Source organism: Canis aureus, chromosome 1 (genome assembly GCF_053574225.1).
Source record: "Canis aureus isolate CA01 chromosome 1, VMU_Caureus_v.1.0, whole genome shotgun sequence".
NCBI classification, from domain to species: domain Eukaryota; kingdom Metazoa; phylum Chordata; class Mammalia; order Carnivora; family Canidae; genus Canis; species Canis aureus.
In genome coordinates, this window is record NC_135611.1 from 67,970,082 (window position 1) to 67,992,897 (window position 22,816).

The following is a 22,816-nucleotide window of genomic DNA, read 5'->3' on the forward strand; positions in this document are numbered from 1 at the left end:
ATTAATTCCTTTTTTACTACAAGTTGAAGAAAATAAAGGACAATGGAAAAGTATTGTCCATTAGCGATTAATTCTTTTTTTACTACTTTATTTGAAGTTCTTAAGCTGTTGAGAATGATTCATCAAATTGTAAATGGCAAGTTAACATTAGAGATTCACATTGTGGTTAAGTCTTTTCTTTTCGTGTAATTACTACGTGAGTAATGTTGGATGAAATAGGACTACAGCTAATTTTTGACAAATGCTACTAATGGTATACCATATAATTACATCATATTACCTGACATATTTCTTGAAAGATCACCCTAAATGCTTTAAATGTTACTAAGAATTAGGTTTTTAAAAAGTTATAATTTATTAGTATGTTATCAATGTTAATGTCGGAAAGTTAATGAGTTCCTATTTGCAATATCACAAAATTTAGAATCCAGAAAATTAATGAAACATTTTCCATTTAAAAACATATCAATTGTTATTACAAGAATGTTTAGAGGAAATAGTTTTTTATTTTTTCAAAAGGAATTTATTTATTTATTCATGAAAGACATAGAGAGAGAGAGGCAGAGACATAGGCAGAGGGAGAAGCAGGCTCCAGGCAGGGAGCCTGATGTTGGACTTGATCCTGTGATGCTAGGATCAGGCCCTGAGCCTAAGGCAGATGCTTAACCACTGAGCCACTCAGGCTTTCCGAGGAAATAGTTTAATCTGTTTATGAGATAAGGAACTCTTTCTCCCCATACACTTTATCAGAGTCATTCATTTCATGCTGAGGTGCTAGGATTTGTAGCCTTGTAAAGTACTGGTTCTTGAATTTTAGCCTATATCAGCATCACCCGATAGACCTTTAAAATTCAGACTGCCAGGGCCCCAGAGCTTCTGATTCAGTAAGTCGGGAGTTGGATTCAGAAATGTACCCTTTCTAAGAAATTAAGAAATTCATAGATGATGCTGATGCCAATATCCCAAGAACCACATTTTAAAAACTACTACTATAAGATACATGAATTTATGAGATCGTTAATTCAGCCATTCAGCACAAATTTGAGTTTCTACTGTGTTCCAAAATTTGGGGGTAAAAAAGTAGAGAAGCTACCTTGTCCTTTGTTTGAGGCTTTTAATTAAAGTATAATTAACATACACCATTAGATTAGCTTCAGGTGTACAACACAGTGATTCAACAATTACATTATGAAATGCTCACGCGATAAACATAGCTACCATCGGTCACTGTGCAAACTGACTATGATATTATTGACTGTGCTCCTGATGCTGTACTTTCTATCTCCATGACTTATTTACTTTATTACTGGAAGTTTGTACCTCTTAATCCCCTTTGCCTATTTTACCTGTGTTCCACCCCTCTTCCACTCTCAGGACCCCTGGTTTGTTCTCCATATTTATGAGTCTGTTTCTTTATTGCTTGTTTGTTCATTTGTTTCATTTTTTAGATTCCATATATAAGTGAAACCATATAGTATTTGTCTTTCTCTGCCCGATTGATTTTACTTTGCATAATATCCCCTTCGTATTCTTTTTTGGAAACTGAGTAACTTTCCTTTGTGTGTATATACCCCATCTTCTTTATCCACTCATCTATTGATGGACACTTAGATTGCTTCCATATGTTGGCTACTGTAAACAATACTGTATTAAAAATAGGGGCACATATATCTTTTTGAATTAGTGTTTTCATTTTCTTCAGGTAATTACCCAGAGAACTACTGGTTCGTACAGTACAATTTTGACTAAAATCATACTAAAACTATTTTTAGTTTTTTTGAGGAACTTCGTTTTTCAAAAATTTTGAGGAAAACCTTTATTTTCCATAGTAGCTGCACTTCTTTAAATTTCCACCAACAGTGCATGCAGGAGGGTTCCTTTTTCTCCATGTCCTTGCCAGTACTTACTATTTCTTGCTTTCTTGATATTAACCATCTTGACTGAATTAGGTGATATCTCATTGTGGTTTTGATTTGCATTTCCCTATTGATTAGTGATGTTAAGCACCTTTTCAAGTGTCTCATGGTTGCCTCTTTGGGAAAATGTCTATTTAGGTCTTCTGCTTATTTTTTAAAATCAGATTATTGGGGGTTTTTTGTTTGTTTGTTTGGGTTTTTTTTTTTTTTTTGGTATTGAGTTGTCTGAGTTCTTTATATACTTTGGATATCATGACATTCATAATATCCATGACTTATCAGACATATAATTTGCAAATATCTTCATCTGGTTGCCTTTTTGTTCTACTGATTGTTTCCTTTACTGTGCAAAAGCTTTTTGGTTTGATATAGTCGCAATTATTTATTTTTGCTTTGTTTCCCTTGCTTGGGGAGACCTATCCTGAAAAAATATTGCCAAGATTGATGTTCAGAGGATTATTGTCTATGTTTTCTTTTAGGAGTTTCATGGTTTCAGATTCTACATTTGTCTTTTTTTTTTTTTTTTACAATTTTATTTATTTATTTGACAGAGAGGGAGAGAGCATGCACACAAGTAGAGGGGACAATAGGCAGAGAGAGAGGGAGACACAGGCTCCCCACTGAGCAGGGAGCCCAATATGGGACTTGATCTCAAGACCCTGGGATCGTGACTTGAGCAGAATGCTGATTTTTAACCCACTGGGCCACCCAGACTCCCCTACATTTAGGTCTTTAATCCATTTTGAGTGTTTTTTGTGTATGGTGTAAGAAGTGCGTCAGTTTCATTCTATTGAATATAACTATTCAGTTTTCCCAGAACCATTTATTGAAGAGATTATCTTTTCCCCATTGTGTATTCTTGCCTCCTTTATGATAGATTAATTGGCCATATAAGCATGGGTTTATTTCTGTGTTTGGAGAAGCTACATTTTCTTCACTAGAGGGAATTATTCTAAATAAGTGTCTAAGTTAACTTTATATCACAAAATAATTGACAGTTTTCAGCTTCTACTTGCAATTTCACGTGTCTACATCAATTTTACATCACTCATTTTTTCCCCATAGGAAACGAATCAGTATTTTGTTTATCAAATTAAGACAATTAGACTTAAAATTTAACAGACTCGGTGTAAAGGTACCTCACGAAATTTGAAAAGCAAGTAGGTCTGAAGATCTTATATTTATAAACAGATTGAGATATTATATTAGCTTTCTAAAGCTGTCATAATAAAATACCATGATGGGTAGCTTACACAAAAATGTTTCTCACAGTTCTGGAGGTTGGAAATAGATGATCCAAGTGCTGGCAGTGTTGGTTTCTGATAAGGCTATTCTTCTTGGCTTGTAGATGGCCATCTTCTCACTGTGTCCTTACATGGCCTTTTCTCAGTGCCTGGACATTCCTGGTGTCTTTCTCTTATAAGGACACCAGTCATATTAGATTAAAGCTTCATGCTATCAGCCTTATTTTAACTAAATCACCTCTTTTAAGGCCCTATCTACAAATACAGTCCTACAGATTAAGGCCCACCCATCTGACCACATTTAACCCAAATTATCTTTTTATTTTATTTTTTGATAGATTTATTTACTTATTTTAGAGAGACAGAGAAAGCAGGGGGGTGGGCAGAGGCAGAGGGAGAGAGAGAATCCCAAGCAGACTTTGTTCTGAGGGCAGAGCCCAACATGGAGCTCAATCTCATGATCCTGAGATCTCATGATCCAAATTGACTTTGACCTAAGTCAAAGTCAATTAACTGGACAATTGACTGACTGAGCCACCCAGGTGCCCCCTTAATTATCTTTTTAAAGGCTCCCTCTCCAAATTGGTTACATTCTGAGGTACTGGGATTTGGGATTTCAACATATGGATTTTGGGTGAACACATTTCACCCCATAACAGATATTCACAGATGTGAGAAAACATACCTTTGGGGATATAACTTTAAAATTGTTCCCCGACTTGTACCTAAAACATCATCTTTTCCTTTTCCCCATAATCAGTCTTTCTATAACCATATATTAAGAGGTTACATTTCCAGGATGCCTGTGTGGCTCAGCGTTTGAGCATCTGCCTTTGACTCAGGTCATGATCCCAGGGTCCTGGATTGAGTCCCACATCCAGCTCCCCATGGGGAGCCTGCTTCTCCCCTCTGCCTCTCTCTCTCATGAATAAATAAATTAATCTTAAAAAAAAACTAATGCAATTCTAATTGGACTAAATATATTTCAGACTTTCTGATGCAAGTGGTAAGTAAAATGGGGACAGTTTTAATCATAGCAGTGAACATTTTACTCTTCATCTTTAGCAGTAACTTCCATCCATTCATCAGTAGTCATTTCCTGGATGCTTGCTTTATGTTCAGGGTTCCATCCGAGGGCTTACAATACGGCACTGTTTAAGAAAGAAAAATCTTTGCTCTAATGGGGCATAATGCTTGAATGGTGTAGGAGGTATTAGGGAAGCAAAGGCCCAACAGCAGAAGGAAATCAAGCTATCCATAGCAATAATGTGGAGAACAGTTTTGGTGACTAAATGGTCTTGTCAGGAAACAATTCACCCTAGATGACTCAAAGGAAAGTTCTTTTATGAAGGAACTAGTTGTACTGGTATGAGCAATGCTGAGGAAATAAACAAGGTATAAACACGGTATCTTGGGAACTTCAGTATGTGATCCACTGGGATTAGGAGAGAAGGAGAATAGACATGGTGAAGGTGGGTGTGGGTTGTTAATAATTGATAATAACCAATTATCAATACAGAGGCTGCAGTGGAGCTGAGATTGTTGCTACAACAGTCTTTCGGTTACATTATTTACAGGCAAGAATACATGTTAAGCACTGTTATTATGAAATAAAGTTTATATTGTGCCTCTGATATGAAATCACAGGGAAGACTAAGTGACATGCAAAAAATAACAGAGCCCTAAAGAATAGGAAACAAATATGAACTGGGTAATTTACCGAGAGTAGAGACTCAGGCAGAGAGAGAGAGAGATCACAGGGTGGGGGGTTGTCACAAATATATATTTTATCAAAAAATCTATTTTAATCAACTGACCAGTTTATTTAATGGTGACTTGTTTGTTTGTTTGTTTTTCTGACCTTGTGCTCAGGGTCATGGTAAGCCCATGGCTGATGTGAAGTATTTTTTTTCAATCCATACAGCAGATATGACCTCCTGGAATCTGTTTCTTTGAGAAGGCTTTGACAGCAAGGTCTTGGCAGTATTCCCAAATGACAAAGTCTTTGGAGACAAAGTCTTTCTATCTTTGGAAAGAGTTGTACAATTTCTGAAACTGTTAATGTAGCTGAGTGGTACTTGGATTCAGTGTGATTGGATAGTATTTTTAAGATATTTTGTGAGCATAAATATATGAAATGATAAGGTGATGAATCCTGGAAGAATGATAGGAAATTACCAAGTATTTATATGCATAAAACTGCAAAAACTATAAAGTTTTATAAAATATTTTTATATCATTTATCAAAATAATTGGAATAATTATAAGAAAAATCTACCATCCGATCAACTTATCCCCATCTCTGTGTAGTTTCTTGGTTTTATAAAAGGCAATGTAGTATGACTGACAAGAAAATTCATCTTTTAAATAGTTTCTAAAACTTTATCTCCTCAGACAAATATTTCCAAGTTCAGTCTATCTGAACGTATACACTCTGTAACTCATTATTTCTTTAGTTATCAGTGGCACAAAATATCCATCACTACAGGAAACAATTAGCTTGCTTAATTGCTGGATTTAATTCTATTCATTAACTGACTGTTTATCATATGTCTCTTACATTTGTAGTAGTTAAAACATTTTTATTTTGCTAATTTTAAATTGGGGAAGGTCTGATATTCTGGGAAAAATCATGTAGTGATTAACCTCAAAGGCTTGAAGTTAGATTTCATGGGTTTGAGCCTCACTTGTCTGCTAGATGTTTACCTTGACCAAGTTATTGAATATCTATAAACCTTAGTTTCTTTATATGAAAAATGAGGAATAATAATGGTATCCACCTCCAAGAATTACTATGAAGAATACATGAAAATGGATTCCTGATTAGTCAGTAATTAAATATTTAAATTATTTTTATTAATACATATAGCTCATAATATAGATATTGAAAATAGCAAAATAGTGATAATATTTAGTTGTTTATAAGTATCAAACTTCTTGATGTTATATAACTTAATATTATCATCACAATATACAACATTCTCATACTTTAGAATGTGACATAGTTACACAACTCAGTGCATAATATTCCTAAGAATAATAGTAAATTAAATATCTTAAAGACTTATTATTTATCCTTTGCAATTATTGATCTTTTAAAGTAATTTATTATTGATGACTTTGGCTCAAGTTTTAATATGAAGTGGTCTATCTCTGTATTAAAACATATGATAACAATAATTTGAGTGAATTTTTGGAGAGAAAAAAACCCTAAATATTAAAGGAGTTGCCGCTAATAGAATTCTAAGAAATCCAACATATTAATATCTCCATTTATTCTTTCCATCATTTGTGAAACACGTGGTATATGTACACATAATCTCCAAAATAAGGCAAAGTCATGTGACCTTTCAATGACTCTAATATGAATTTAAAAGAAATTATTACTATTTCTATTTATAGAAATATTTCAAAAATGGAAGATAAATTATTAAGGTAATTGGTATTTTATTTTTTATCACATAAAACAGCAGAAGATTAAAGCCATTTGTGCCTACTGCTACATTTTAAAAGTGGAACCTCTAGGGGAAGACATTTCTAGAGATCAGAAATCCACAACTATAGGTAATATGCCTCAGCTTGTGTACCACACTATACTGCATTTTTTATTCTTTATGCTACATGTAACAAAAAGATTCCAGTGAAAGTGGCTTGAGGGCCCATTTTTTTTTATTTCTCCCTTCCATTGTAAAAAGTTCATTTTAGAGCTTTTCTCATACTGATATAATAGCTGCAGCAGTTCTAGTCTTTGAAGCTACACATTATGCAGAAATGGAAGTGTTTTTCTCTCAAGGTTTTAAGCAAAAGGCCTAAAAGTTACTTTTTAAAATTTAATTTCTGGGTGCACCTGGGTGGCTTAGTTAAGCATCTGCCTTAGGCTCAAGTCATGATCTCAGGGTCCTGTGATTGAGCCCCACACTGGGCTCTCTACTGGAAGGGAAGTTTGCTTCTCCCTCTCCCTCTCATCCTCCCTTTCCCTCTGTGTCTCTCTTCCTTTCTCTCAAATAAATAAATAAAATCTTTTTTAAAAAATTTAATTTTTGGCTGGATTGGCTAAGGTCACATCCAACATCCATTTGAACCAGACATTATGCAAGAGAATGGAAATATGCTTGTTGGCTTAGGTCAACTGAATGCTACGTCCTCAAATTTAACTTTCCACAGAACACATGGGCTGCATCGTGGAATAGTAGATACTCAAATTGAAATTAATGTCTTTAGGAAAGAGGAGCCAAGAGGTTCCGACTAGATGACTAACAAATGCGCTACAGTCACTTTTATCAAAATCAGTAAAAAGAGTCACAGAAACTAATCTTGAGGATTTTGTAAATATAGCTGTACATCTTAAGTTATATATAGAAATAAAGGAAACCACATCTGAGGAACATACCCACAGATATTACTGTAATTACTTGACTATTTTTCCTCACTTAGAACCTCTAATCCCAGAGGTTTTATCTACTTTTCTTAAAGATTTTCTTAGAGTTTATGGATCTCGAGATCTAAGAGTCTTAAATAACTGTGATTGTGTGTATTGATGAGGGCAAACCTCAGTAATGAGAATTGAACACTTGTTTCGAAAATACAGCTCCTGATACCTTAGCTGTTCGTGACACGTGGAGGACACTTGTCAAGTGGTTCCATTATGCTCAGTTCAGACAACTGTTCATCCAGAAGCAGGAGTGATATTGCTTTTCTAGATCTGGCTGCATATGAACGATTTGAGTATGCCTGACATCTGTCAACATTGTACATGGTTTTATCTCTCCCCCATTTCTCTGATGTCAGCAAATAACCGCACCTCCTTCTTTCAGTTAGATTTCCAGAACTGACAACTGTGTGTAAAGAAGCAAAGAAGATTTAACATTCTCTTTTCTCTTCTGTCTTTTTGGTTTTAGCAAATCACCCCGGATGAGCTGAGGCAAAACTCCAATTAGAAGGAGCTTGAGAACGTTAAGTCAGTATTACAACACAAGCTCAGGATGGTTTGTGACAAAAGTTGAGAGTTCCTTTAAATTCTTTAGGGACTGCAAAAGGCAATTTTGTTTACAGTTCAAATAAATGAAATACAAGAGCCTGCTCCAAACCTTTTAAGGTTTTAGAGCCCAAATTCTTCATTTTTAAAATACATTTTTATCCACATGTAACAACTACACAGAGCAAATAAAGACGGGTTTGTATCTGACTGTCTTGGAGGAATTATAAGGATTCGGGGTGAGGAAAAACTGTTTAGCCTAGAAAAGATTTCCAGGAAGGACATCTCTACAGTGTACGTATCTTCAAGCCAAACCATGTTTAAATTCCCCAGAAAATCCTCCAGAAGGGCAGGCTCAACCCACAATCCGATAGTTGAGATACCGTATACTGTATGTTCAAGGAGTTACTGCTTAGTCAGACCATTCATGAGTTTGTTTGCACAAAGAAGAAGAGACTTAGATGTGGTTTATACGTGGTTGGGGTGGGAAACTGACAGGACACAAAGACAGACTCGTGGACTCTTTCTATAAAGGACTCCATGAGCCGAAGGAGGCTCCAGCAATGTTGATTCAATATCTGGTTTAAAATGTGACACAGAGAGAGACACATTCTACTTGTTTATTTTATCTGTGCAACACAGCATGACACATACACAGTGAAAACTGAAGGAAATTCGGTGTCATTTGTTCTCTGGTGGGTTTGTAGCTTCGTAAGCAACAAGAGAAGCTATCCTTATCCTGAAATAATATTTTCATGGAGGGCACAGAGAGCAGCAGCAGAGTGAGGGGCCACACGCAGAGTACCTTGGTAGACGGCAGACTTCAGGAAAATGTTGAACTAAGACCAGGAAATTGCTTGTGAGCATCTATGAGACAACAGACAGTGGGGTGCTAGGTGGAGGCGGGGAGTATTTTCCATAGAATCATAATCCTGAGATATTTGAAGTATTGCTGTTAATAAGATTATTTCATATTGGTAAGAGATGAAGACAAAGGCCCATCTCTGAGCTTTATGATCTTAAAAACTAAACAAACAACAACAACAACAAAAAACCCCCAAAACAAAGCAAAGATGATTCATGAATCTCAAGGCAAAGCGTGGTATATTCCACTGATGCTATGTAATTCCAGAGCTATTTCCCTACATTGTTTTCATTTTAGTTACTTCTAACTGCAGTTATGTAAAATGATAGTAGATCTCTTACTTCAAGTTTAGAGGTTAGTTTGATCACCTGGGATTTGGAGAATTAATTGAATAAAGACTCAGAGGTCCCTTTTTACATTGTGGGAGGCTAGCATTACATTCGGCAACCTTTAGAGAGTTATCCTTCAGACTGCTTAGAGTCAGTAGGTTTCAGAAATATTTACTTATGAGAAAAACATGGGATGCCTTTGATGGATGGCACAAATGACTTCTCTACCATTGCCCTAATTGTTTTTTGATGATTTTAAGTAGAGACATTTTTTATAAAGTAAATTTCAACCATGTAAGCTGTACTGTCGCCTTCCATAGATCTCTTGTTCTGCTTATAATAGAAATGTTAGTTTCAGGCATTCAACCAAGAGCCCTGCATGGAACAACGGACATTGAAGGAAAATGGATCATGTTTCCTATGGAATTGCTAAAAAATATATATGGCTTAGAAATATTATTTCAGAATACTGAGCTAGGTGTCCGGGTTGAACTGGTTCATCAGGTTCTGCAGTTTTTCTTCTCTCACAATCATTCCCTCCATCAACATTGTTCTAAAACTCATTTAAACATAAGGGAAGGAAGAGCAAGGATCACTTATTTAGTAGTTTGAGGCCCAGAATCACCACCATGAGCACTAATCCAGCTCCCACTTGCTTATTCCTGAAAACTGGGATTCCAGTTTGCTCCTGTTGGTAGGATGTATGGGAAATTAAATGAATTCATTATTTTTATGGGTACAAACATGTTCTTTCAAATTCCCTACTTTGTGATACCATTAACATTAGGAATTCCAATTAAGAAAGTTTGTTATTGTCCTTAACTCTGCCCTTTTTTTTTAAAGATTTTATTTATTTACTCATGAGAGACAAAGAGAGAGAGAGAGAGGCAGAGACACAGGCAGAGGGAGAAGCAGGCTCCATCCAGGGAGCCCGATGTGGGAGTCGATCCCGGGTCTTCAGGATCACACCCTGGACTGAACGCGGCACTAAACCACTGAGCCACCTGGGCTGCCCAACTCTGCCCTTTACTTCATCTTCTTCATGTAGTAAAAACTTTTCATCAAATTCTATCCTTTTAACCTCAAAAGCTGGTCTCATCTGATTAACCCAACTACTATTTTCCTAACTGGGAATTCCATTTTCTTTTGTCTGGTCATTTGGTATTGTGACCAATGGGTTTCCATCGCTGTTGGTTTCCATTTATAATTTATCTTTCATTTTTAAAAAATATTTTATTTATTTATTTATCATGAGAGACACAGAGACAGAGACATAGGCAAAGGAAGAAGCAGGCTCCATGTGGGGAGCCTGATGTGGGACTCGAACCCGGGAATCCAGGATCACGCTCTGAGCCAAAGGCAGGCGTTCAACCTCTGAGCCACTCAGGCGTCCCTATAATTTATCTTTCAAAGCACCCCTAGAAGCACCAGAGTTAATACATGCAGTGGCAAAGAGTCATGACCCAGCTGTCAGGCTACCTGCGTTACCATTCTAGCTCTACATTGTCAGCCTGACCTTGGGTGAGTTGCCTAGCTGCTCTGTGCCTCGGTTTCCTAGTCTACAATATGGAGACAGTAGTACCTAGTCGTGAGGAATAGGAGAGAAAATATACATGAGGCACTTAGAAGACAGCATCCTATGATGCTGATGATCTTAAAGACATGGTTCTGATCTGCGCCCTGTGATGACCCTTTAACCTGCTGAGTGAATCTACCCCACGGCATATGGGACTTTCCACAGTGATTCCAGGTTACCTTTCTAGGCTTGTGTCTATGCACACAAACATACTCTATCTGCTCTGAAATGTAGGCTGCTTTATAGATGTACACAGTATGTTCCAACCACATATTTTTTTCATTTTCTCTTCCTAGAATGATCTCACATTTACTTTTTTTTTCAATCTTGCATTACTTATTGCCTCAAAACACCCCATTTGTATTTCAAGGCCAGCGTCAAATTCTCCCCTGCTTCTAGATTTTTCTGACCCTTGTGTTTTGTAACGGACATCCCATCTCCTTGGCTCTGCCATTACTGTCCATATACAATGGCCTGAGTTCCAATGGTCATTTTTGTCTAATGGAAGCCTTTGGGCTGTTGTACTCACTTTGTCATCCCGCTAGTCAATCTGCTTTACGAAATGAGAGCTGGGGGAAGAGATGAGGTAAGGGAGTACCTGGGAATTAACATCCTTTGGGAGCAGCACCTAATTACTAAGTATCACACAACGCTATGTGACGTGAGGACGTGTTTTGCTGGAATCATCTTGAAGTATGTGTTTTACTGTGTTTCCTGGAGTTTCTTTCACAGTGATAGCTTAATAATGTACCTTTAATGGCTGTGTTCCTTCCTGCATAAAAAGCTGTCTGCCTTCTAATTCTTAGCTCAGGGTCTATTCTTAGAGGAGCTCACAGCAACACACTCCTTCCTATACTTTCCATAGCACTTTATACCTGCTCTTTCTGTTCTTTGGAGGATTTTATTATCAATTATTTTTTAGTTTTATCTGTTCCACCACTTCCCCTGGACTGTGTGAGATGTTCTAGCAAAGGGTCATATCACATTTATGTTTGCATTTCCATGATCTTGGGCTGAACTTGGCCCTGGATGGACCTTCCATAAATTGTTCACTACCGAAATGAACCAGAATTATCCTCGGTGACATCAAAGTCCCTTAATCACTCTTTTCATCCTCTGGCTCCTCTAGGCTTATGGAGGATTTGACCCTGCCTTGATCTTAAGTGTCTCCTTCAGGGGCTGAAATCTTACCCCTAAAACCCAAACTCATGGCTTGGCCTTCTTCTAATTGATCACTGTTTTGTTTTTTTATTTTTTCTGTTTCTGCTTTCCTGGCTTGTTTTTCCCAAAGAAAAAAAGAAAAAGAAAGGAATTAAGAAGGAAAAGAGAAAGGAAGTGAGAGAGAAAGAGTAAAAGAAAGGGAGAAAAGCACGGAGCAAAATAAGAGGTGAGGCAGGGGAAAGACAGAGAGAGAAGACCGAGGAGGACGGTAGCAGGAAGTACAATGACAGGAAAAATTGAAATGGAGAAGAGCGTTTAAAATTTGTGTGAGATACTCTTTCCCTTTTTAGTAAGACAGAAGACAAAGTTAACTGCTGAGATCAAGAGACATGAAACTGTAGATCTGAGTAGAATGGAGAAGCCTTTAAAACTGGATGAGAACAGTAGATGGATAACCAGTGATGAATCAAAGCATTGACATTTCTTTAATCTACAGACGATTATAGAGCATCTATTATGTATCATGTCCCATACTAAGCAGACTGAGACCATCACATCTGGCAAATAATGCAATGTTATTAACTTAAATTGATCTTTTCATTCTCCTTTTTTTTTTTTTTACCAAGTGAACTCAAAATGAATAGAAATAATACTAATTAACTTAAAATATGAAAATACTCATAACAACTAAAAATTTTTGTTAAATAAATTATTTAAGCCTTGACAGTAGCATCCCTTTATACCATATAGTTGCTATCAGTGTCAGAAACTATTATTTTACTCTTTTGTTGTCCAGTGAAGAGAAAGGTGCCTCTGGCAATATCACTTTCTTTATTACCTCTGCTATCCAGAAAGCAGGATATTGAGTCATTGTCCCAAAGCAGAAAAAAAAAAAAAATGTCTGCTGATTTCTACTCTTGAGTTTTACAATATATTCTAAAGTAAAGTGTAATTTTATAACTAGAGTCTTCTGACCCAATTTCACAACCCTAAGAAATTTTAGGCCTATGGCAAAAATCTTAATCTAATGAGTCAGGTTTAAAATTCAATCATAATGTTACCTTCTTCTTTCATATGACATTTCCTTAGCACTTTATCAGTTTTCTCCAAAAGATAAGCAATATTATATGTCAAAATTACTATATACTTTGGACCTTGTGAGAGAGTTAATTATGCAATTATAAACAATGCCCATAATAGGTAAGAAGGTGGATTTGGCATCTGACAGGCCTGAAATATAATCTTTTTTCTGTCACTTATTAGCTGTGACCTCAGGGAATCTATTTAATCTCATTGTATTTTAGTTTCCTCTCCCAAAATGGGAGAAATAATGTATGAATGCAATGAATTAAAAGATAGAAAGCTCATAAAACACTGCCTGGCATTGACAAGAATGGGTTGTTTATATTGAATTTATATTAAATGTTTGCCTTTCTGTTTGTTGGTTTGTTTAAGCAATCCATTTTACAGACCATTGTCTCATAAACAGGGAATTCCCTACCTAAACCCTCGGGAGGATGGATTTGACTCTCCTCTATAGAAGTTGAATGGCAAGTATTTATGATGCTCGCATGTCCAGCCTCCTTTCCATGCACGTAGGCTCCGAAACCAAATGCATGTAGCCTGTACTTTGAATTATGGGATAATGAGGGAAACAAATAGACATAGAAGTGAATGCATTTGCTGGAAGGCAGAGATAACCACAGAGGTCGTAACCATGTTCTCGAGGCAGCAGTAGCAGGAGTCCTGACTGTGACACCCAGAATTGTCAGTGGCGCTTCCTATGCCTTTGGCTGCCTGGTAGTGGCAAGAGCAGCAAAGGAAGTGGCTCGTAGGGTACCATCTGGGTGCTGCTCTGGTTGTGTGGCCTCTAACTGGTTCTCCAGTGGGAGACGCTAGACTATTTTCTGAAACACTTTTATCTTAAATCCACCGGTGTCATTCTCTGTTGCTTTCGATGAAGATCCCTGACTAATAGAAATTTAGGATCAGAAACATTTGCAATAAATGAGCCTCAAGGAGAATGGTCAGGGCAGGGAGGAGCACGTGAACACATACATGTTAAGAAGACATTGGTTCACTGGCCTAAAGGCAGAAGAATTCTAGCAAATAATAGAGGATAGAACTTTGGTGGCCAATGGCATGTGGTATCTGAGCCACTAATTAAGTCATCCCCTGGAGTCATCTACTATGAAATAACAATTCACAGCAAGGCCATGAGAGACCAAAGACTGTTACAGCAGAGTATGAAGAGAAGGTTCCATGAGTAGGAGAATTTGTTTTTTTTTTTTTTTCCCTAAATACATGGACTTTTTAAAAAGGGATGGTTTGCTCAAATTTCCAAATTCTTGGTTTAAGGCTGTAAATAAGACACTGTAAATAAGACTGTAACTAAGAGATTTCTTTGTCTATGTTAAAACAAATAAGAAAAAAGCCATCTTTTGTTGCACAGAGCTTTGTGAGAGTAACTGGAATCTAATAAACACACAGTTTAAATCAGCAATTATTATCATTGCTTATATTGAAATTATCAAGTCTCTATTATTTATTTGACCATGGGAAGTTTGAGTAGCTAATTAATGAAACCATAAGAGAAAAAAAGGAAAAATGAATACATCCAGAATAGTTTGAAGTAGAAACGCTAAAAGGAAAACAGATGGGCAATATCCAGGAAGAAAATTTTGCTCAGTATTGCCCATCTGCTACTCTTTGCTTGCATGCTTTGCAGTAATATAAATTTTCAAACAGCCAAGCAATATAATCCTCAATCTAGTTTAATTTATGTTTGCAGCTCATTGGCTGCTGGCAAGGGGATGGTTAGATTCAGATTTGATGATAAAGCCATATAGTCCTCGTGTTTATCCCATGAGAGGCAAAGCTGTACAAAAGATTAAAATTAGTAGGAGGCAATTATTCTCCCTATTAATCAATTCTAGACACATTTGGCAGCTTGTCTCTAGCAACAGAAGTGCAATTCAAATAAAGGTGGTAAGATTCTTTCCAACAATGTTATTTTAATTAAAAGCATCAACCTGTTTTGGGGGTAGGCCATAACCTTCTTTGCCTAAGTGTCAAGATTAGTATTTTTCATATGAAAATGACATATTTTTCTAAAAGCGCTATCAGTATTCATTCTCCTATTAAAGTATGCTTGTTCACGCTAAAAATAAACAGAAGATGATTTGATTCACGAATTAAAAAATAATGTGGTTCTTTTTCCTCCTAATGGGAGAAAAGTTGGTACTATATTGTCTTCTTTTAATAAATGGCCATTCACATAGATCCAGATCAGATGTCAGATGATTTTTTTTTTTTTAAGACTAAAGGCAGGACTAAAATAAAGTTTCCCTATTTAGTGAGTAGTTTAGACCAGTTTAGACAGAAATAAAGATGGTAAGGGTTAAAGTCTACATATTACCAGAGCCGGTGATCACTTTTCTTTGTTAATCAATCAATTCAAGCACTTAGGGATGAAATTTTAACAAGAGTGATTTTTACTTACTTTTAATACAGAAGTGGGAAGTAGATCAAAAGCATTTCCTTTCCTTTCCCTTGATGGTTCTGGGTGTCTGTAGGGATAGGGATGCTCTAAATACAGTCAGTGACAACTTGAAACTCTTGAGGTCCTTCTCACGGCAGATGTTGATACCTCACTTCCACTAGCATCGCACCCTGAGAGCCAGGTGGGGGGATTGGCTTCTTTGGAACATGGCTAGTCCTCACGATGGGGGCAGTAGTGTGGAGCCACAGTGTGAGCTGTCCTCCTTGTTTCCCCCACCAGAGTGTGTCACATGGCAAGCCTGAGTTAACATCGTGAGGAGGTGGAGACCCACCCCATTGGCCAGGCCAGCGAATGCCTTCTGCAGTCCTTACCATGGATGTAACCAGAAGCCTTGTCAAATCCCTGCTGGCTTGGCCCTGAGATGTGCTGGGGGCAAGGGTTTTCAGTCGTGTGAAGCTGGCCTTTTCTCTAGTATGGGAAGAGGAAGAAGGGATCGAGTAAGAAGTAAATAAGTTAAAACTGATGTTGCTTATCCTCAGAACCATCTCTAGCCATCCCCTAAGTAATTCTACTTCAGGTATTTTGAGGACATATGTCCTGTTAGGAACAGGGTGCTTGGACCTTGTAAGGGGATTGCGCTTACTGACTTAAAGTTAAGAGGGTCCCTCAACTCGTTTTGTTTCTCATTACCTCTTTAGATGGAAATGATCTTTCGGCTGACAATTTCTGTAGTACTCCACTAGTTATAATGAATCTGTGAGTGTTTGGCCGTTCTTTATGTATTCCCTTTTATGACTTTCACCTGCATGTAGATCATGGAAACATTTTGATCTCAATTAAATCATGATAGGATGTAAAGTAAAATGGGTCGGTGAGAAGTGTGCATTCTAAGGGATATTATTTGACACTGAAGATATACATTTCAACCCTGTTTCCCTTCTTCCAAGGAGTACTGAGTCAGGGAACATCCTATATTCTTAAAATGGAAGTCAAGGTTAATGATGCATTTTATGTTTTATAGAAGGGATTTCAGTTTATCTGCTGCAGAAGTAATATTAAAAAAAAATCTTGAAAGGGACGCATTTAAAAAAAATGGTAGATGTGGATTTAAGGTATGCTTTGTAATTCATATTATATATTAATTATATGTATATACATATAGGTATATTTATAAATGTGAGTTGATTATCCTTTGAAAATTTTCCATTTCTTCCGTGGTCAGCTTTCCTTAATTATACATTTAAACATCCACCTTATCTTGGACTCTCCGTACGAAGGGGTGGGCCCCCCTTTCACTGGCCTTCTGGTTCCCACGTGAGGGACATGGATTAACACTCCTGCTCAGTCTCTCTCTTCCATGGGAGGAGGCCTGGATTATCTGGTTGATAAACTGGTGAGGAGGAACTGGCCTGTGAAGCTGAGGCCTTTCTATTCTGGGTATTTGCCTTCCTGTTCAGGTTCTTCACCTTGTAAATAAATCTTGTTTGGGTGGGCTCTGTAGGATTTGGGGGGCAGGTGCTTGTAGTTCCCAAGAGTTGATGGTCAATAGGATTACCAGCTAACTCTGGGGTTTGGTGTTAGGTTCTCATGGTCACATGGTTAAGCAAGGTCCCCCAGCGGTGCTATCATGCACACTGATTTTCAGCATCTCCTCGGCCTGACTTCTTTGTCATTTAATGGATTCTGAACTCAGGCAAAGGAAGCGCTGCTCTTCTTCACACCCTAACCGTCTGTCCCCCTTCTAACCACCCCCACGCTGCTCACTGCTGCCGGCTAACTGCTCCTCATCACCTGGGATTGAAGCAGCGTTTCTGGAGGTGGGGCTGGGCCTCTGTATTTTCAGAAATGTCATGTATTTTTTTGGTGTGATCCCAGGTTAATGAAGAAATGAGCTCATATCAGTGACGCTGATTGCATATATCCTTCAAATTTGCATTTATAGTTTTATTTATGACTTTTGAGCTAAACATTTGCAATTTACGAATAAAAGCTATTCATCTTTTTTATCCTTTCCCGTTTTTATCCTCGTCTATCCTAAGGGCTGAAAATTATCTTGTTGAATTTTAGTGTTTGAATTTTAAAGCACGCTAGGTAAAAATCGCTACAAACATGATTGATGACTATTTGTGTACTGTGTTAAAAAGCCTTAAATTGCACAGAGACATATTTACTCAAACATGAAAAGTCTTCATTGTTACCTTTACATTCCTATATGGAATGATCAGGGACAATTTGGTGCAGGTAGATAGACATCTATATTCCTCATTTTAATTTTAAAAATACATATTGCTTAGTAACTTTTTAAGCTTTGTATATCTTGGTGCAAGTTCCATGCCTATAGATCTATCTCTTTTGGATAATGGCTTAGGATTCTATGGAGAGGACTGATTACATTTCATCCAACCATTTCCCAATGGACAGACTTGAGGTTTCCCATTATGGACCATTGCGGATACTCCTGCAACCACCATCTTTATACCTATTACGCTGCTGCCAACTTGTGCAGGTACCGACTTTCTTCCCTAATGCTGTCTATGAACTCCTGAAAAACCTCACGTTCCTTAAGATGGTGCAATTAATCTCACGGGGACAGAAAATAGGGTTGGGCTAGACCACCTAAGACGTATGCACCTTTGAAAGCAGAGGACCGACAAAAGCGAGTTGGTACTTGGGGAGGTTGCATGGACTCCCCAGCCAAGGGAGCTCTGTGTGCCTGCAGGCTGGCACAATGGGTACCAGAGACGTCCAGGATCACTACAGGGAGATGCTGACAGGAGCGTTACAGGTGGAGATGAAGCAGTGCTGTGAGCCGGGTGAGGGCCAGGACGGTGAGCACAGGGAGCAGCAGCCCTGCCCTAGGGTGTGAAATAGGACCAGCGCTGAGCCATCAGAGGAGAAGCCTGGGACAGGCACTGATTTGGAATTTCTAAAAAAATAAAAATAAAAAAAGCTGAATGGAGGAGTCTTGGTACTACTACATCAGCCCAGCTGTGGATTTTTTCTTTTTCTCCTTAAAGCTGTTATTTCTCAAAAAAAAAAAAAAAAAAAAGTTGTTATTTCTACTCGTGCTTTCCCTACTTTCTTTGCCTGGAAAAAGTAAAGTATAAACCTATGCAACTTCTGCATGATATTCGCATCCATTCCCTTATTTATGAATCAAGTATGAGTAATTCATATTCGAGAAACACGAGCTGAGGTAAGACAGACTGTGTTTATGAACCATACGCTTCTGCAAGTGGACTAATTGGGTCAAAGGCAATGCATGTTTTGTGCAGATTCTGTCAAATTGTTCCCCAAAAGGACGATAATGATTTACTGTCACAGAGTATGAGTAGGTCAGTGCTTCTTGTATTTTTGGTATTTTCATAAGCAGTAGGTATGATTGACCTTTAAATTTTCTTGATCAACTTATTTTACTCATCCACATTGAAGCAGATTTCATTATTGTTTTCATTTATATTTCTAGATAACTAGTCGAACAAATTTTACATCATTTTAAAAATTTGAATCTTTGTTCTTGTGATGGTCATGGTGGTGGTGGTGGTGGTGGTGGTGGTGGTGGTGGTGATAGTGGTTCTTCTTCTCCTCTCCATTCCCTTCTTTTTCTTCTTTTCTCCAGTTTCCAAGTTGTTTTTTTTTTTTTTAAGATTTTATTTTATTTTTTAAGTAATCTCCACACCCAACATGGGGCCTTGAACTCCCAACCCTGATATTAAGAATCACATGCTCCACTGACTGAGCCAGGTAGCCACCCCCAGTTTCCAAAAGTTCTTTGGTAAAAAATGCTTTATTTTTTTTTTAAGATTTTATTTATTTGTTCATGAGAGACACACAGAGAGGCAGAGACATAGGTAGAGGGAGAAGCAGGCTCCCTGTGAGGAGCCCGATGTGGAACTCGATCCCAGGATCCTGGGATCATGACCTGAGCCGAAGGCAGATGCTCAACCACTGAGCTGCCCAGGTGTCCCACTTGATATGCTTTAGGAAAGGATCATTGATCCTGTTGCTTCCAAATTAGTGGAATGAAGAGCTGTGTCCCGGGACACATCAAGCTGTATGTCTCCAAGGAGAAAGCTGCTTTGTCTACTTCTTATTTACGCATTCAGCATTAAAGACAAGACATGTAGTCAACTAAATATTAAGACTTAAGCCATAGGCTGATTTCTTCTTCAGGACTTTTTATTGAATCATTATCACAAATGATATCCCTGTCAACTTGAATATAGAAGTCCCCCAGAATGGAGGCTGGCTTAGAATCTGCTAGATTAGTTATCCAACTTCATCACATCCAGGCTGTCTAACACCAGGCCACACCAGCCCCTAGTTCCAGCCAGCTCCAGGAAGAAGGGAATAAATGTAGTACTGCTTCAGGTGTTACTCAGAGATCCAAAGGAACATCACGGCACAAGATGCCATCCCTTTTGCATCAAGACCTTAATGATCTTTCCTATCAGATCTTAGTGCCCCTGTCTGGCTTGATTGTGATGAAGGTGCATTGGGTGTTTGCTATGATGTGAGAAGCTGGTGGGAGCAGGATGAGAGCTGTGCTGCTATGCCAGAGCGCAGCCCTGGAATCTTTTTTTAAATTTCAAATCAAAACTTTATTTTTTTTAAAGATTTATTTATTTATTCATTAGAGAGAGAGAGAGACAGACAGACAGACAGACAGGCAGAGGGAGAAGCAGGCTCCCTGCAAGGAGCCCGACATGGGAATTGATCCTGGATCCCAGGATCACACCCTGGGCCAAAGGCAGTCACTCAACCACTGAGCCACCAGGTGTCCCTCAAATCAAATTTTGTTTTGGCTACTTTGTTAGCTTTGTTTTTCCTTAAAAGAATGTTAGAATGACAGAGACACTTTCCTTGACCAACCTTTGGTCAGGCTCTTCTGAGCCCCCTTATGGATCAGGCCTTGACCTTAGGTGCTCATCATCATCTCTGCCGAGTTGGGCTTTAGCAAGACTCCTGCTAAGTCAGTGTAGAGAGACCTCCTACACTTAATATCTGATTCCCTAGGATCTAATCAAATTCCTCACACCCCACCATGCTCCAGCTTCAGTATCTGATCACCCTGGCCTTCAGCAAGAATCCTATTAAGTCTGTTTAGCCAGAATCACCCAACCCCTGATGTCTCATCTTAATAATTTTCCATCCATTGACCGTCTCACATCTGTAAATCCACTTGTTCTGGTATTCAGAGTTGAGGCTGAAGTCTCTTAGTTGCAAAACCCCCATTGCAGTGATCCTTCTTAAATACTCTTTTTTTTTTTTAAGATTTTATTTATTTATTCATGAGAGATACAGAGAGAGAGGCGGAGACACAGGCAGAGGGAGAAACAGACTCCCTAAGGGGAGCCCGATGTTGGACTTGATCCTGGGACCCCAGAATCATGCCCTGAGCCAAAGGCAGATGCTCAACCATGAGGAACCCAGGCATCCCTAAATAAAGTATTTAAAAAATGATTTATTTAATTATTTTAGAAAGAGAGAGAGAGGACGTGCGCACACATGGAGTAGGGTGAGGGTTGGAGGCAGAGGGTTGGAGGCAGAATGAATCTTAAGCAGACTCTGCACCGAGTGCTGAGTCTGACACAGGTTGATCTTGTGACCCCAAGATCATGACCTGAGCTGAAACCAAGAATCAGGTGTTTAGCCCACTATGCCTACCAGGTATCCCTTGAATAAAGTCACAATTTCCATCTTTAACCTGTGTCAGATTTCATAAATAATTCTTGGATTTTAGCTGGTATTAATTTTGAGAATTGATATATATAATACTTGATATTTTTCTGCAAGAAACATGGTCTATATGTCTACTTCAGTAGATTCTGAGGAGTTGCTTTTTCTTTTTTTCAACACCTGCTAGAAGTCCGTTATTTTGGGGTACCTGGGTGGCTCAGTTGGTAGAGCATATGACTCTTGATCTCAGGGTCATGAGTTCGAGTCCCACACTGAGTGTGGAGATTACTTAAAAATAAAATCTTTAAACAAAAAAAGAGGTCCTTTACTTTATCTTTTATAGGTCTAGGATATATGCCTACACACACACACACACACACACACACACAGTAAGTAGTTTTAAGCTCTAGAAACCTCAGAAGTATAAAAATTTACAAAACATATAGTTCAAAAGTTTAATTATTTGAATTCTTTTTTTAAAAATATTTTATTTATTTATATAGGTATTTATTTATCTATTTGAGAGTGGGGAAGGGGGTAGAGGATGAGAGAGAGGGACAAGCAGACCCTGGGCTGAGTGTGGAGTCCCACGTAGTGTTTGATCTCAGGATCCAGAGATCATGATCCCATTCAAAACCAAGAGTTAATGCTTAACTGACTGAGTCACCCAGGTGCCCCTTGAATTTCTTTATAATTACTTTGAAAATTTGAATAATACTTTTTAGATTCTTTTAGTTAACATTTCCCATCTTCAAAGAGAAAGACTAGAACAAAATTAAAAGTCAAAAATTTTATGAATAGAAATCTCACAGAGGAAGACATAGACATGGCCAACACGCACATGAGAAAATGCTCCACATCACTTGCCATCAGGGAATACAAATCAAAACCACAATGAGATCCCACCTCACCCCAGTGAGAATGGGGAAAATTAACAAGGCAGGAAACCACAAATGTTGGAGAGGATGCGGAGAAAGGGGAAGCCTCCTGCACTGTTGGTGGGAATGTGAACTGGTGCAACCACTCTGGAAAACTCTGTGGAGGTTCCTCAAAGAGTTAAAAATAGACCTGCCCTAAGACCCAGCAATTGCACCGCTGGGGATTTACCCCAAAGATACAGATGCAATGAAACGCCAGGACACCTGCACCCCAATGTTTCTAGCAGCAATGTCCACAATAGCCAAACTGTGGAAGGAGCCTCGGTGTCCACCGACAGATGATGGATAAAGAAGCTGTGGTCTATGTATACAGTGGGATATTCCTCAGCCATTAGAAATGACAAATACCCACCATTTGCTTCGACGTGGATGGAACTGGAGGGTGTTATGCTGAGTGAAATGAGTCAATCGGAGAAGGACAAACATTATATGTTCTCATTCATTTGAGGAATATAAATAATAGTGAAAGGGAATAGAAGGGAAGGGAGAAGAGATGGGTAGGAAATATCAGAAAGGGAGACAGAACATAAAGACTCCTAACTCTGGGAAAGGAACTAGGGGTGGTGGAAAGGGAGGAGGGTGGGGGTGGGGGTGAATGGGTGACGGGCACTGAGGGGGGCACTTGACGGGA